This window comes from Ptychodera flava, chromosome 7 (assembly GCF_041260155.1).
Source record: "Ptychodera flava strain L36383 chromosome 7, AS_Pfla_20210202, whole genome shotgun sequence".
In the NCBI taxonomy this organism is placed as follows: Eukaryota; Metazoa; Hemichordata; class Enteropneusta; family Ptychoderidae; genus Ptychodera; species Ptychodera flava.
The window spans coordinates 13,566,940-13,582,360 of record NC_091934.1 but is presented as its reverse complement, the minus strand read 5'-3'; positions in this window follow the sequence as shown (position 1 = coordinate 13,582,360).

Below are 15,421 nucleotides of genomic sequence, written 5' to 3'. Positions count from 1 at the left end.
ATCACATTTTATAATTCTATTTTAACTTTCTTTGGACCATGCTCAATGTAAGCAACACGATTTGTTCTTGAAGACTGTCCATCTTTAGATTCGGCGTCTTCTTGGGTTGGACCAATCTTGTCTGTTTTGTTAGATTGTTTTGTCGTAACTTGAGAAACTGGTTTACTTACAGATTCCTCTGATTTAACACTAGATGGAGGTGGTAGTAATATATTCAACACATGCTTTTGTTGTGCAGTAGACATACATTTGAGGCGCGTAAACCGTCATCTGATCTGTGACCTGTTTGTTCTTTGATAAGCTGCTCATCGAATCCCTGATGGTACAGAGTGTTGCCGCATTCACCTGAATTATCAAACACAAGACATATGTGACAAATATAATGGAAATAAGTACAGCCTTTTTGTAACGTTTGTGGAATAGTCGAAATAAATTCTGTGATACTGCCGCACACACAACAAATTGTTTTGGTCAATGAATTTAATTTTATAACTTTACAGAGTTCGTTTTGTGTATAAATATTTTAGTAAAAGAATAAATACCTTGCCAGAATATCCAGTGTGCTGGCAGTCTGGCCAAGCCATCTTGCACATTTGCTTTGTGTAAAAACGTATATTTTCTGGCAGGAAAACTTGATTATCCCTTGGCAAGGGTCATCGATAGTACAATCCCGTCCGGTATTATCATCCCCAAGTTCTTTTTATAAGTTGAACTACACATTGTGGATTGGATGAACTCTGTTACAGTAGTAGCGGCTGCTCTTATAGGGCAGTTTGCCCGTGTAAAATCCACTTTGGTTGTTTTTACATGGCCGTCCATGGACCTCTAGGAAGTCTCCAGGGTCATCAGATCAGACAAGTTGACAAGATCCATCTTGACCAGTCAAAAACACCAAAATGGCATTGAAAGCCTGATGCATCCACGAGGCAATCACATGCATCTATAGATTGAATGCCTTCTCCCTAGCCAATAGCCAATACGACAGAGTAAGAAAAGCCATTTTATTTAACCAATCAGACTAAAACAGTTTCCTTCTACACAGGTGCATTATACCACTCTGTAGCCCTTATTTAAATGCAGATTTTTGAAAGGAACGCCCCTTTGACCAAATAAGGGCATATTTAGATTACAGGTGATTGTATACCTTAAGGTGAAGTACTACGAATTACGTCAAAATTAGGTTGTGGTGTCATTTTCTTGAAACTTTGCACAAATATTCTTGGAAGTTGTGCAAGTGCAAAAATGAAATAAAAAATGGGGGTCACCATGCTCGTTTCCATGGAAACGGACGTTAAAATGGCGTCGTTAGAAATAAATAAAAATGATATAATTCACTTAAACTAAAGAAAGCAATTATAAAACGCTTAGCAAATGAGTTAATTTTAATAAATACCAAGAATTAAGATCCATATCTATCGAATGTATAGTTTTCATGATGTTTGTAAAGTAATTTTAACATAAGTATCGATTACAAAATGACGATATCGAAATTATATCACTACATAATTTTCTAACTTTCTTCCTGTCCCTTTGAATGGTGTCATTTTGACCAAACTTGGCGAATAAAATCCCGACATGATACCATTTAGTTTACACTTTTAATAAAAGGGTGTCACCACGCTACTTTTTACAATATCTCCAGGTGAATGGGTAATATGCGCCATGTAAATGGGAGAGAAATGTTAATTTTGCGCTCATATTGAATAAAAACCAGCTTCCTAGGGGGTCAAAATATGACAAGGTTAAAGGTCAAATGTATTTCTAAGAGACTGGGTCAAAATATTACGTAAAAGCGCAATTTCAACAATGACAGGTGATGTTAAATACATGCGCTACAAAAATAACCCATTTGCGGCAGGCTGGAGTTAAATCTGCGCAGAAATGTTCTAAAGCGTGTGCGCGTCCGAATTCGTCGCCCTTTACTTAAAAGCCCCAATAGCTGCAAATGATTAATAAACCAATCTCAAAATATCCTTAGTTTCCCAAGAGGTTTCTTTGAATAAGACCCATTAGAAACTGAAAAAGTGTATAACGCTGCCATGAGTATCGTGTGTGGCATGTAAATTCAAAGGTTTTAATGTCATTTTAGATTTCCCGCCATTTTCAAAAACTAGTTATATTACAGAGAAAATAAAGATTACAACAACAAAATGTTATCCACCGTGTGTTGCGTTCAAGTAAATGGCATCATGCTAGTTTCTGTTATGATCACGGTGTATATGTGCAGGAAAATACGTTGGGTTTTTTTGTATTTTTCCGTGGGACGCCATTTTATGGCACCCGTTTATTGTTAAACCTGTTAAAACATGTAGGCATGGGCCAAATTAGTGAGCAGTGATACTTCAATACACGTCCTTCAGCAAGTACATGTAAATGAACCATCTTTGGTTTGAAAATAAAATCATGAAAATAATGCATAAAATTAGCAGTTATTGGGGCTTTAATATGCCCTGACTTTTCTCTCACGGGCTTTATGTTCCAAGGACTGTTGAACACACTGACTTCATGTTACTAGCGTTCCAATTCAGAAGAAAATTGTGTTTTCCTTGTAAACACACCGTCGTCAATTTTACGTCACTACTGCATGATGTATTTTTCAAGATTGTCTCGACAGTACTGAGTAAGAATGGTCTCGGGCGTAACCACTGTGCATCTCTCTGCTGCCAGTCGGGGGTGATACGCTGAGCTTATGTTCTCGACGTGTCTACTATGGCAGCAGCAGTATCCTCGTGATAAACTCAGAGTATCTCATATATTAAGCTTCAATAAGAAAATCACCCTTCATTCAACGATTCATTTATATATTCACTCATGCAATCATTTACTTCATTCACACATGTATTTTGCATTGCAACCTTATACACGTTAGTTTTTCTCCAATGTGTCTCAAATAAGTTCCTTCAGTAAGTTATTGGTATAATTATACTTCTAGACATGATTTTAAATGAAATTTTCTAGATTTGTATCGCACGTTAGGTCATGATGGTTACCGTATGTATGACGTAAGCAAAACAACAGTTTACTCTCAATTCATGCGAATTTATACTTGCTTTGATAATGTATCGTATAACGTATTTCTAAATCAAAATTGATATAATTACTTTAATCGATCGAATGAGTTTTTTATTAGTGGTCATGTATGTAATTGCCTTAATCCTGATCTCTGCCAGAGTAGGGCTCTGGTCTATTGCCTGCAACGGATAAATCAGCATTATCGATATACGCTATCATTCCCATTCAATCTGCGCTGCTTTTATTTCACACCGCTGTAAAAAAAATCAGCTAATAAATTATGTACTTCGCAAAATACCAAGGGCGATTTGCTGTGCACAAAACAAGCGTTTACTGTATACTAAAGATCTATTTGCTGTACACAAAACAAGTTCGTTTTTAAGTTGGATTTGGAAACGTTAAGGCTTTCAGATTCTCGTTATATTGATCCGTGCTTTCCAATTCTTAATTTAGTATTAATTGTTATTACATGCCTCGATGTGAGTGCAAATCGGTGCGCTGATTTGAATAAGAATATCCGGGAAGTTAGCGGCCGGTGAACGATGTACTGACCGGTTTCCATGGTTACCCGGTCCAGTAAAAAGCCCTTCGACGTTTTCGAAGTCAAAGTAGACGCTTAACGCTAGATGTAAAATATCCTTACGCCAAATGCTATTTTGACTTTCGTTTAGATCTGTATAATACTGGTCGATAATAGTAATATTGATTGAAAATGCTCTGCACGTAACTAAATGTCATTAGCATTTACTGTGAAGAGGCATGTAATAAAAATATTATTGCCTGAATACATGGGTTTATGTGCCCTCGCAGCAGGAGACAATTTGCCCTCCTAGCGTCGGGCAAATTGGCACCTGCTCTCGGGCACATAAACCCATGTATTCAGGCAATAATATATATAATACTTTCAGATTATTGAAATATTGATAGGAACTGTAAAGGTTACTTGGTAAGCTTATGGAACAAATGCCGTAGCTATATACAGTCGCATCATTGCATTTCAATATTTCAAGCTGAATCAATTTAAAATAATTATTGCGGCTTCCGAAAGAAAGTTAATGTGGTTTAGAGGAAATCTTAATATTTCTATAAAACTATACCACGTTGTCTTACAATAGAAATTATTCAAGGGCCACAATCGTGTACATTTGATGAATCGGGTACTAGTAATTTTCAAACAGAAATGTCCATACAATGAAGTCTGAGTGCCTCCTCAGCCTGAGCAAATTTTACTTAAATGTTGCAGGCGCCGCTTGGAAATCACGTACTTCATTTACTTCAATCTCATATCGCATTAGCTGAAGCGATGAAATATGAATGGTGTAATACGCAATGGCATATCCCTCTGGAATTAATCATTAAAGCCCATAATTTGTCACAAGGCGCATAAAGTAGTTGATCCTCACACTTTTTGACTAAAATCGTCTCAAAATATCAGTGTTGAATCCATCACAATGTTTGGTTTGTCAAAATGAATTAGGTATTGCCGTCGGAAAGGTAAGTTACTTTTGTTTCAATATGTAGGTAAATATATGTGATCGATAGCGAGGTTTTCACAATTCAAATACCTTGTGACGGTGCTCAGCCAGAGGTTGGTTTGTGCAACAGTTTACTTTAGTAATCCTTTGCAATGAAAGGCGCCACCATACTTGCATACAGTTTGCGATTGTGTAAACTCAGTGCAGCAATGAATTCCTTCAAATCTGTAAACCATGAACGGTATGAAAGAACAACGGGACGCTATTTACATATAATCTCTCGGTATTTTTCTCTGTTTGGCGTCATCGTGTACGAGTGTTTTCTCGGAGTCGTACAACTTCTCACCTTGGGCTCGAAGTTGATCGGGTCTGCGTAAAACACTCGTTATAAACACTCGTCAAACAGAGACTAATTCCATGGGATTATATATTTATCCCACGTTTGGTTTGATGTGGATTGATCAAAATTATTGTTGCAGATTACAAAAAATATTGTCGCGATCTTTTTTTTTATTTCCCGGGATGACTTTCATTATTTTCATCACCAAGGAGATATTCAAACTATTTATGGGTTATTTTGTAATGAATTATGGTCAGCTGGTTAATAGCGCCCTCACGATATAACTGGGAAAATAAAGAACGCATTTTGATCAGACCTGGTCAGATTTTTATTAGCATGCAGGATGACCTACGTAATACTACTTCTATTGAGACTAAATAGAAGAGATTTTCCCCGGCAACTAAATTTTGTGCATACATTTGTGTGTACTAATAAACAGGAATTGCTATATATTATTGAAACAACGCCACCACATTTTAGCACCAGACAAAATTGTCTTCGGCAATGAAATTTTGCACATTGACTGACGTAGCGTTGCGCCCTCATCAACGAAATGATAAAATATCTTTCGTCGTCTTATGTTAGTGTTGACATACAGCAAGTAGTTCTTGTATTCAAGATATTGTAGCAACTACTTTGAATACCATTGACGCTGACAATGATGAGCACATGTATTTGTTTTGGATGCATAATTATTTGCATAGGTTGTCATCGGTAATTTAAAAAGTCTTCGTTACAGCCTGATAATAATTATAATTATTGTGTTTAAATGTTGTTCCGATGTTACAGATCGTTGATGCAATTGGCTGACGACGCCAAGTGTAGCTCTTTCTCCATAGCAAGTTTTGCAAAACAGCTTGAAATTCCTTTAATAGGTATTAACACTGATATTCTGATATTTCAACAGAACACATCCATTCGTTCTCTACGTAAATATATTTAAAAAATCTTATTTTCTTAACAGTCCTTATTAATTGATTACTTTTGGGTCAAATATTACACATTCATTATTTGTACAGAATCAACACTTAGTCAAAACAAAAATGAACACCGATATTACAGCATTCATATATATATTTCCTCCTATTAGCAACGTATACTGACAATTGCCTTTTTACTGCATCAAGCACAGCACAACCAAACAATGAAGACGTTTATCGCCGAACAACAAACAGAGATTGACAGTTGTCAAGATCCCACAACACGAAAGACAAACAAACACCTCTGACACCTCCAGAGCCGATATATTCTATTGGCCAAACGAAAGGCTATATACACAACCCAAAACACAAACGACCAGAGGACGAACAGAATCGGGTCTGTCTTTGAAACCAACACCAAACGGCATTTTGAAGGCCAGCAAATTCTCCAAAAAAAGAACTACCGTAACACAATGGCAAAATACAAATCTACACAAAACTGTGACACCAAACACAGAAACAAGAAAAATCAAAGTAAAACTTAAGTTGCCCACGCGGTAATAGTTGAAAAAAGCAACATGAAATGGGAGAATGGTTTTCAATAACAAAGTGTGTCATTAGAAAAACTTCTCATGGAAAAGAGGGTTTGTGTGAGTATAGGATAAACCTTCATGAAAAGCGTAAGAATAAAAGTGACATATGTTGAATAGTGTCACAAGATTAAATGTAACATTGGTTTTCTTAAAAGGTCTGAGCAAAATTCACCAGGAAAGTATTTTGTTGCTGAAGTACTACGGAAATACTTCTTAAATATGGTAAAAATATTTTTGTATATGGTTTCAAGTTGTATGTCATTATTATGCTCTCTGTTTTTATTTAAGTAAATGCATTAACAGAGATTCAGTTGTATACAATAACTTTATTTCACTTTATTTGTGTTTGTGAATGGGTTATTTGATTTGAATTTATCTTCATGTAATAGTGATCCTCCCAGTGGAAATCTGTGAAGAGAAAAAAGGAGGTGCAATGATATTAGTACAGTGCATTCTGAATGTTAATCAAAGTAAGAAATGCAAATGCGTAATGCTTACAATTACGCTCATAATGTTTTAAGTATTTCATACATTCCCACTTGGATACATGACCTACTTATACAGAATCAATATATATAAATGTAACCTAATTATGATGTCACAATGAAACTTGAGGTATGACTTAATATAGTGTAGATACAAAAATGCATAGTAAAACCAGAACACATTCAGCTGATTCATATTTCATCTGTTGAAACATAGTGTCAATGACACTTGGCTTATTCAATGTGGCAGGCACAGTGAGTACTACCTGTGGGAACATGCATACCAAGTTTCAGAGCAATACGAAGAGCGATTTCAGAGACAATGATTTTTGACAATACTGGATACTGCATGGGCCAACATCCAACAATATCCCACAAAATGTGTGGAAATGTGGCTGCTTGACATGAAAAGATTCTCTTAGATGTATCTTGAAAATCACTTTGGAAAAACATTTGTCATCAGAATACGAATTGTTAATATCTAACATTTATGATAACTTTTCAATAAAAGTTACAACAAAGGAACTAGACATCAAAGCAAAAAATCAAAAGAGCTACTGTAAGTATAGCTTTCATTATTCCTGCATTATCAAACATCAAATGCTGAATTACCCGAATCAATATATACCCAAGGATACTGAAATTTCACCAACATTTTACTTTATGCTACTTTACACGAACCGTTTCCTACTATCTTTTGAGGAACTGGGAAACTTGCAGATTCGTGTCAATTACTAGTTACTAGTTCTTGAACCGGTTACTGTACAGTGTACATGCGTCAACTGCACTGAACGGATTAATGCGATCTGATGACCTGAACCTTCAATTAATGTTTACGGGTCAGTCACACTCAGGTTGCGCTAGAGTGTGTCACTTAGGTCAAAATTTCAAGTTCATGATAACTGTCCAGTTAAATGATATGTTGAAAGGTTATGATAGGGGCATATCTTCCTAAAATTTGGTAAAGCAAACGTCATTAGTATTACCACAATGCACATTGTTTTATATGGTCGACGTAGTGTCACGGACGCTACAGAAATGTTGTACATGAAACACGAATGTCATAATAAAATTTTAAACAATGATTTGTTAATGCTTTCTTATGTTATTACAATATAAAAGATGCATATTGGCATTAAAATAAGCTATACTTGCTATGATTTACTTAATTTTTCCATGCATAAACACAACATCAAGTTTAGTGAGAAATACAACAATATTGATCATATTTTTTAATAGGACTTTCAACTTCTCTATGTCCTTCCGCTGCTATGCTGTACTTAAAAGTTTTATTGTCATGAATTAACCATGCCATAGCAACAATATTAATACCATTCAGTCTAATCAAAATGAACTTCTTTCTGAAATATTTTCTGTTTAGTATGACATGTAATTTTGTCACGGACGCTACCAAAATCAAACTTGAAAGTTAGGTCAATTTGAAATATAAAAAGCAATTAACAATCTGGTTTTTTCTTTCTCTTTTCTCCAAAACCTTTCTCTATCAAACATTTAAATTGTGAAAATTGTGTCAAAACATTGACAATTTCTTTAAATTGAACAAGAAAGCTATTATAGCAACTACTGCAAAAATCAGTTGGAGTAAAAAATCACTGCAGCAGAGCAGAGCTTACTTCTGGGATCAACCCTCGAGTCGTTTTGTAACGACACTCATGGTCTATAAACGAGCATCTAAAACAAATCCTTCTTACAAAATCATAGCTCGTTATGTAACTTTGACCAACATGTGAAGGAGTAAGCAGTCCGTCGATATCTGGAACGACAACCGAAAAGTCCGGTGAGTTAATTCAAACACACTTTGCCCATATCGCTCAAACAGTTAAAAGGTTTCACGATAGCGGTTTCAACAACGGGGAAAATGAATTTTTTTTAATTTGTCTCCATTTTATGCCACAACTTATCGTATAAAACCAAGATGCAATCTGTCATCGAATTGGTACTACAATCAACCAAACTGAAAAGATTGCTGAGCAATACAGAAAACATCATTTGGCAAAGAAAATCAAAAACTGAGAGAGCTGCCATATAAGTAATCAAAGTTGATGGCATGAATTAAATAAACCAGTACTCTCCTCAGACCAAACAGATTTCAAAGGCCGTTTACAGCAAATATTGTTAACGAAACCATGAAACCTGAGAATGGCTAAACACAGAGAAATAAAATTTATTTCTCAAAACAGCCTTTCACAACATGCGTTTCAAACACTGTAAAGCAGGCACCAATATCGACCCGAAATCTATTACAAAGTCCATGAAAAATTGACACAAAACCAAAAGTTCGGTTAATCAATTTAAATGCCTAAAACAAGCAATCGTTGTCAGATTAGTACAACATTTACTGTTAACGTAACGAGCACTAGCAATGCTCAAATATGCCCTAAAGCAAAAATCCTTATAAGCGCCCAGAAACTCTGGTCGATGCTGGGTCATGTTAATTATAATATGACACAACACACCGGATCGCTCATTATAGAGTCAGTCAATAGTAGCTAACTCTCTCAATAACGAATCTGGCTTCTCCTCCTTGAGGAGGAAGATGACTTCATCACACAACTAAGCGGAGGGGATACAAAACAAGAGAGCGACTGATGAAGGAACCCCATTTATGGTTCCAAAACACCTGTTTACCAGAGACCCAGATCACATGACTAGGGTCAAAGCACTATTGATTCACCGGTGTCTCGCCATGTATTCCACACAAAATAAATGGAATGATCCTTTTTCCAATGAAATGACATGCAAGAATTCGATCTTAACCTTGATAAAATATGCAGATGACATGGCTCTTGTTGGTTGCTTAAAAGACGAGTTCACCCTTTCTCAATATTTTGTTCAGATTGATCGACTCAATACCTGGTTCAAACAAAGCTTTCTCAAACTCAATGTTGGAAAAACGAAAGAATTGGTATGTGATAATAGGCGAGAAAGACAAACACCTAAAGTAATTGTAATTGATGATGAGGAGGTTGAGATTGTGAGTTTGTTTAAATATCTTGGCACCGGCATTGACAACAAACTCTGTTTCCAGGAAAACACCGATATTATTTACAAAAAATCACAGCAAAGACTATTTCTGCTAAGGAAGCTGAAAAGCTTCAATGTCAGTCAATGTATACTTGAACGAGTTTATAGAAGTCTAATAGAAAGTGTGATAAGCTTTAACATCGTAACGTGGTATGGAAATCTCACTATAAGAAATAAGCTTAAACTTAGTAGTGTAATCAATACGGCAAGCAAAGTTATTGGAACACAGCAAATTCCCTTATCAGTTTTATATCACAATTCCATGAACAGAAAAACACGTTCAATTCTTAATGATAGCACACATCCACTTTACAGATTGTTTCAGAAACTTCCGTCTGGGCGCAGATATCGAGTGCCTAGAGCTAGGAGAAATTTTTACAAACATTCTTTCATTCCGTCAGCAATATCTATTTTAAACAACACAGAATGAGTTGAACTCAATTTGTATTTTAAACCACTTTTTTCAAATCACTTTCATGTGCTGTTGATCAGCAGTGTCTTTGTAATTGTGTTTCTATGTGTGCCATTTAACTCTTTGTATTTCATTTTATTGTACGTATTTTACTGCGAGTGATAAAAAGACGATTTTCCAATTTTGGACAATAAAGTTATTCTAATCTAATCTAATCTAATCTAATTTATTCACCATATCGAAATATTAAACAATCTTGGTAGAGCCGATGTGTGGAGTTGCCCTCATTTTCTTATATAAAATGTGGTGGTTATTTCGCATTTAGATTGGCTTATCATCTGAAAAACAATGTTTGCATTTTATTGTAGCATCCGTGACATAATGAATTGAAATGGAATACACAATAATAAATGCATATACAGCACAGAATTCATTGTACTTTTCACTATAATTCTAATAACATATTCAATATAATTACTGCATTCTTAAAAAACACCAATCTAAGTGTTACAGTTGAGGCTCAACATAACTTTTGAGTGTTTGTTACTTTTTAAAAAATCAATTTTGTACAAATTTACAATTTTATGCCTTGGAGACATTTTGTAACCCAACTCCATGTATGTACACACAATACACACTAGTATTTATATGTTTCAGTGGATTAACTGCTTTAAATGTTTTAAATAGTTATTAATTATGACTATGTAGTAAACACCGTCACAGACGCTACACCGTCACGGATGCTACATTTCCATATTTTAGGAATATTAATAGTGAACGCAAGGGACAGTAATTATATAATTTGTTTATTTAAGGTAGGCACCTATTGACACTCAGGCCTGTGACATCAGATCTTTTAGAACTCCTGTTGTCCTTAAGATATGAGTGTGTCACGGACGCTACAAGAAATTCCGACCACAACGATCTCCATTTTCATTTATTCACAAAACAATACAATATGCAATTTTATTTAAATTTTGGTGTATAAAATGCTTGCCATGGATGTTGAGGTTGGAATTAAATTCAATATTACAATATTTTATCCATTTTTCTACATATAAACTAAAGGTATATGTACTTTTGGTCATAAACTAAAAAAACATAAGGATGTTACAGTTTTGGTAAAATACCACAGTTTCTGTTCCGATGCACATAATCACATAAATAACTTGTGAAAGAAAGGTTAGGTATTCTGCAATAACATATGTAAGCTAAAAATTCCACAATTTTAAAACTTTGTTTCAAAAAATATTTTGAAATTAAGTACATTTTGAAGTGAAACAGCATAACGCTACTTTTTACAGTTTTTAAAGGCATTTTGTGGATGTACAACCAAACCTGCACAATATATGCAATATTTCTTTATGTGACCAAGTTAGTTACAACTACTACTATTTATTAGAAACAAATAAGCAATATAATATCAGTCTGAATAGCAGATATATGTCCATAACAAATGAAAATCATCTAACGCACCCTGATTGTGACTGACCCGTTACGGTAAACAAATATGGCTGCGCCCTTGTCCGACACCTTTGTCTGGAAGTGGTAATAGTTTGTAAAATGACACCAAATCACTATCCAATCGTTGTGTACAAGTTATCATAATCATGCAGTAATCGGAATCAATACAGCCAATTTAAGCTCGTTCTATCAATACTTCATGCTTTTTCACGATGTATGCATGGATAACAGAATTTTCTACGCGGTGTATCTTCTTTACGTCCATGATCGACGAAATGGCTTCAATGGAACCAACTGCCTTCATCTGTTCATATTCCCCGTGGCCCGGCCGTGGGGGTAACGTCAGTTACACAAACAAATCCGGCGATATTTATTTCTCTTGGCAGTACCTGTATTTTAGCAGTTTCTCTTGCCAGTCTTGGTAGTATCTGTATTTTAGCGGTGCGATTTCGTCTACTCAAGTTCAACGCGTGCACGCATCAAAATGCATCATCATCATATTCCATTCTAATCTGCATTACCTCCCTACAAAGTACTGTACACTTCAGTGTACAGTTCAGCTCACTATGTCTATTGTAAAAGTCAATATATTCACAAACTTCCATATTCAATTATTCATTTTGACTTTTTAAGGTATTATTATTCCCGCGACTAAAAACGCTCACGTTATGTTTGTGGCAAACCTGCTGCACTGAGCAGTATCTTCTGAATTGCCTGTTTTGAAAAAATACACACACATACATTTATGAGCTATCATTCATTTCGTGTAACCTATCGACCATTCTGCTGAACCGTTATCTTTGGAGCATGAAAGTGAAAAATCTTTTTTGACGTCCAAGGTTGGTGTCACTCCGGCGCGACGCAACTTAGAACTGAGGGGCCCACAGCAAAATCGTTCCCCGTAGGCATCCGGCCCGACAACAAACTGACGTTTTGGGTGATTCCGTAGTTTACATAAATTTAACAAGAATTAATGATACATGCATAATGAATTTGAAAAGCTGTACAATTTGCTAAGCTCTGTGATTTGGTTGTAGAGACAATCAGAACTTAGCGTACCGCTTGGCTTCCTGCAGACATGGCTTCGACCTCAACCCACCCCAATTTGCAAGGACAATAAATACAGCTACAGCACGGCGAGGGAGTTGCGAACGGTCAATTTGGACCAAAATAACGTGATCGATGCATAAACTTTGAAACATGAAATGGACTTCAGAAAATTCATGATCATTGGTTCTGACAAACGGACACACGGCAGTGTTTGATTTTTATTTCTGACCCTTAACTATCAACAACCTGATCTCTTCATGAAAACACACTTGTACCATGGACGTAGTAGAGAGTATACACAGTGAGGCCAGTTCAGGGTTGTACCGACGACTCGTTTATGTTCAATGACGTTTTAACTTGTATGCGTACGGGGACTTTGAAACTTGAGAGTGATACCTTCGTTTATGTAATTTGATTAACTCTAGCAGAAAACTATCATGACTACAAAGAGGCATGAGTACTTTGCTTACCCTGGTAAATGAAACGGACCTAATCATTGTCAGAATGGGAAAATTTCATTCACACGGTCAAGAATGAAAGTCACCAACAAGATCAAATAACATGGTCAATCACTCAGATATGACAGCTTGCAAACCATGAAATTTCTTACCTGCTCCTCAAGTGAACGACTTTGATTCCAAATACCACCGCACAAACTGTATTGCTTCTATTCTGGTCTGTCCAAAATTACAAATCACACACGTTTTCAAGGGCACTGAGAGATCAGCTGCCCGAGATCAGACTATCGGGAGATCAGTGATGATGACGTGCCGAGTGCAAAGTTGAGTCACGTGATGTAGGGCTACACCATTCTTTACTACACAGAGAGGGTTCATAATCACCATACCGATTATGATGTGACCATGGGTGTTTAAGACATACGCACTTATAAGTTATATCTTTATCACTTCATTTACAAAACTACATAAAATTCTAGGGCGTACAATTAGGTATGGACCATTTGTTATTGGGAGGTTCCAGGAGGACTTGTCGGGTCAAAAAACTCCATCCAGTTGCTTACTAAAAAACATAGGGCCAATGTCCCTCTGAAGCTACTATACACATTTATGCAAAGCTAAGTATTTCTTGAATGTATGAAATTATCTCACTAAAGTCATCCTAGGGACCTGTATACCCAATATTAAAGCCATCTGACCAGCAGTTTTGAAAAAGCAAGCGACCTAACAGTAGACAGAGGTACGTGTTATGTTGAGAATAACTTTTTGTGACACAAAGGTGGATATCTTTGATAGCTCATTTCAGGAAAGCCTGGCCCAAAATTGCAAATTTAGCTGCAAAAATACAAAACTGAACATTTCAATATATAACATTAATGTAAACCCTCGGAGCCTGTGTACCAAATATCAAAGCTATCAGATGAGTAACTTTTGAGAAACGAAGATTTTGACCAAATGGCAAAAATTCACCCAATAAGACAAAAATGAAGATTTCATCTGTCTGATCAGAGGTTATGAAGAAGATTTTTACCAAAACCGCCTTTTGTGCTAATTTCGATTTTACGATTGGTGAAGATTTTTACAACACCCCATTAAGTGAGGTCTCTTAGAACAATGCACTGCCATGAAGCACATGCTGTTATAATATAATTAATATTTTAACTCATATTTTCCTTTTGTTTAGGATGTACCTACTTATACTTGAAGTAGTTTATTCATTTGATGTATTTCTGCTGCACATTGTATTTGTTACTTAATAAAACATACTAAAATAATGAACTGAGATTGACCACATTGCCAGCACCGGGTTGAGCACATATCCTATGACAGGATTTTAGCAGACTGAGTCTTCATTGACTTCTTTTGCAATCACTTTTCCCTAATCCCTAGACTTCCTTCCATTTTCTTTTCAACTTTTCAGCTATTAGAAGAAGATGCTGTATACCTTAAATTACATCTTTGTCCTGCTGTACAACAGTCTCTCCTAATGTGCTTTCGTTACACCATGTAAAGGAAAACATTAGAACAAAAAGAAGAAGTATTCAACTTTTGGTATATGTGTGTCAATGATTAAAAAGTTCTGAAAATTGGCGAAATTAAGAAGACGATACTCCAGAATCAATTTTCCTCACCTGCCAGAATATGGCATTGTGAACCCACATGTACAAAATCGTTTGTTTATACTCACATTCATGATTCTATAGTGAAAACAACCATACATATACATTTCAATCACATTTCTCAATTAATGCACAGAAATATTGCATCCACATATTACTACTTCAGGGCAAAATAAATTTCTGTAAAAGTACATGTTAAATATTCAACCATATCGATATTACACATAGATAATATAACAGGTTCCATAATCAAGGTACTATTTCAGATAGATAATTTCCAGGCCATAACAATACACATGTGGTAATCTTGAACCTCTATTTATTTTTGATACAAGTTGCTGATCCACAGTTTCAGTTGTTTCTATGATTTTGAGTCATCTAGGTATACATACACAAGATAATTTGCTGTATTATAGGTTTGTTTAAATTTATTAGATCATTTATGACTTTATAATGCTTGGCAATCCTTTTACATCCAAATTTGTGCAGAAACTACATCAACTCAGTCTCATATGAATACAATAGGTTTGCAAGATGTGGTGCACAGT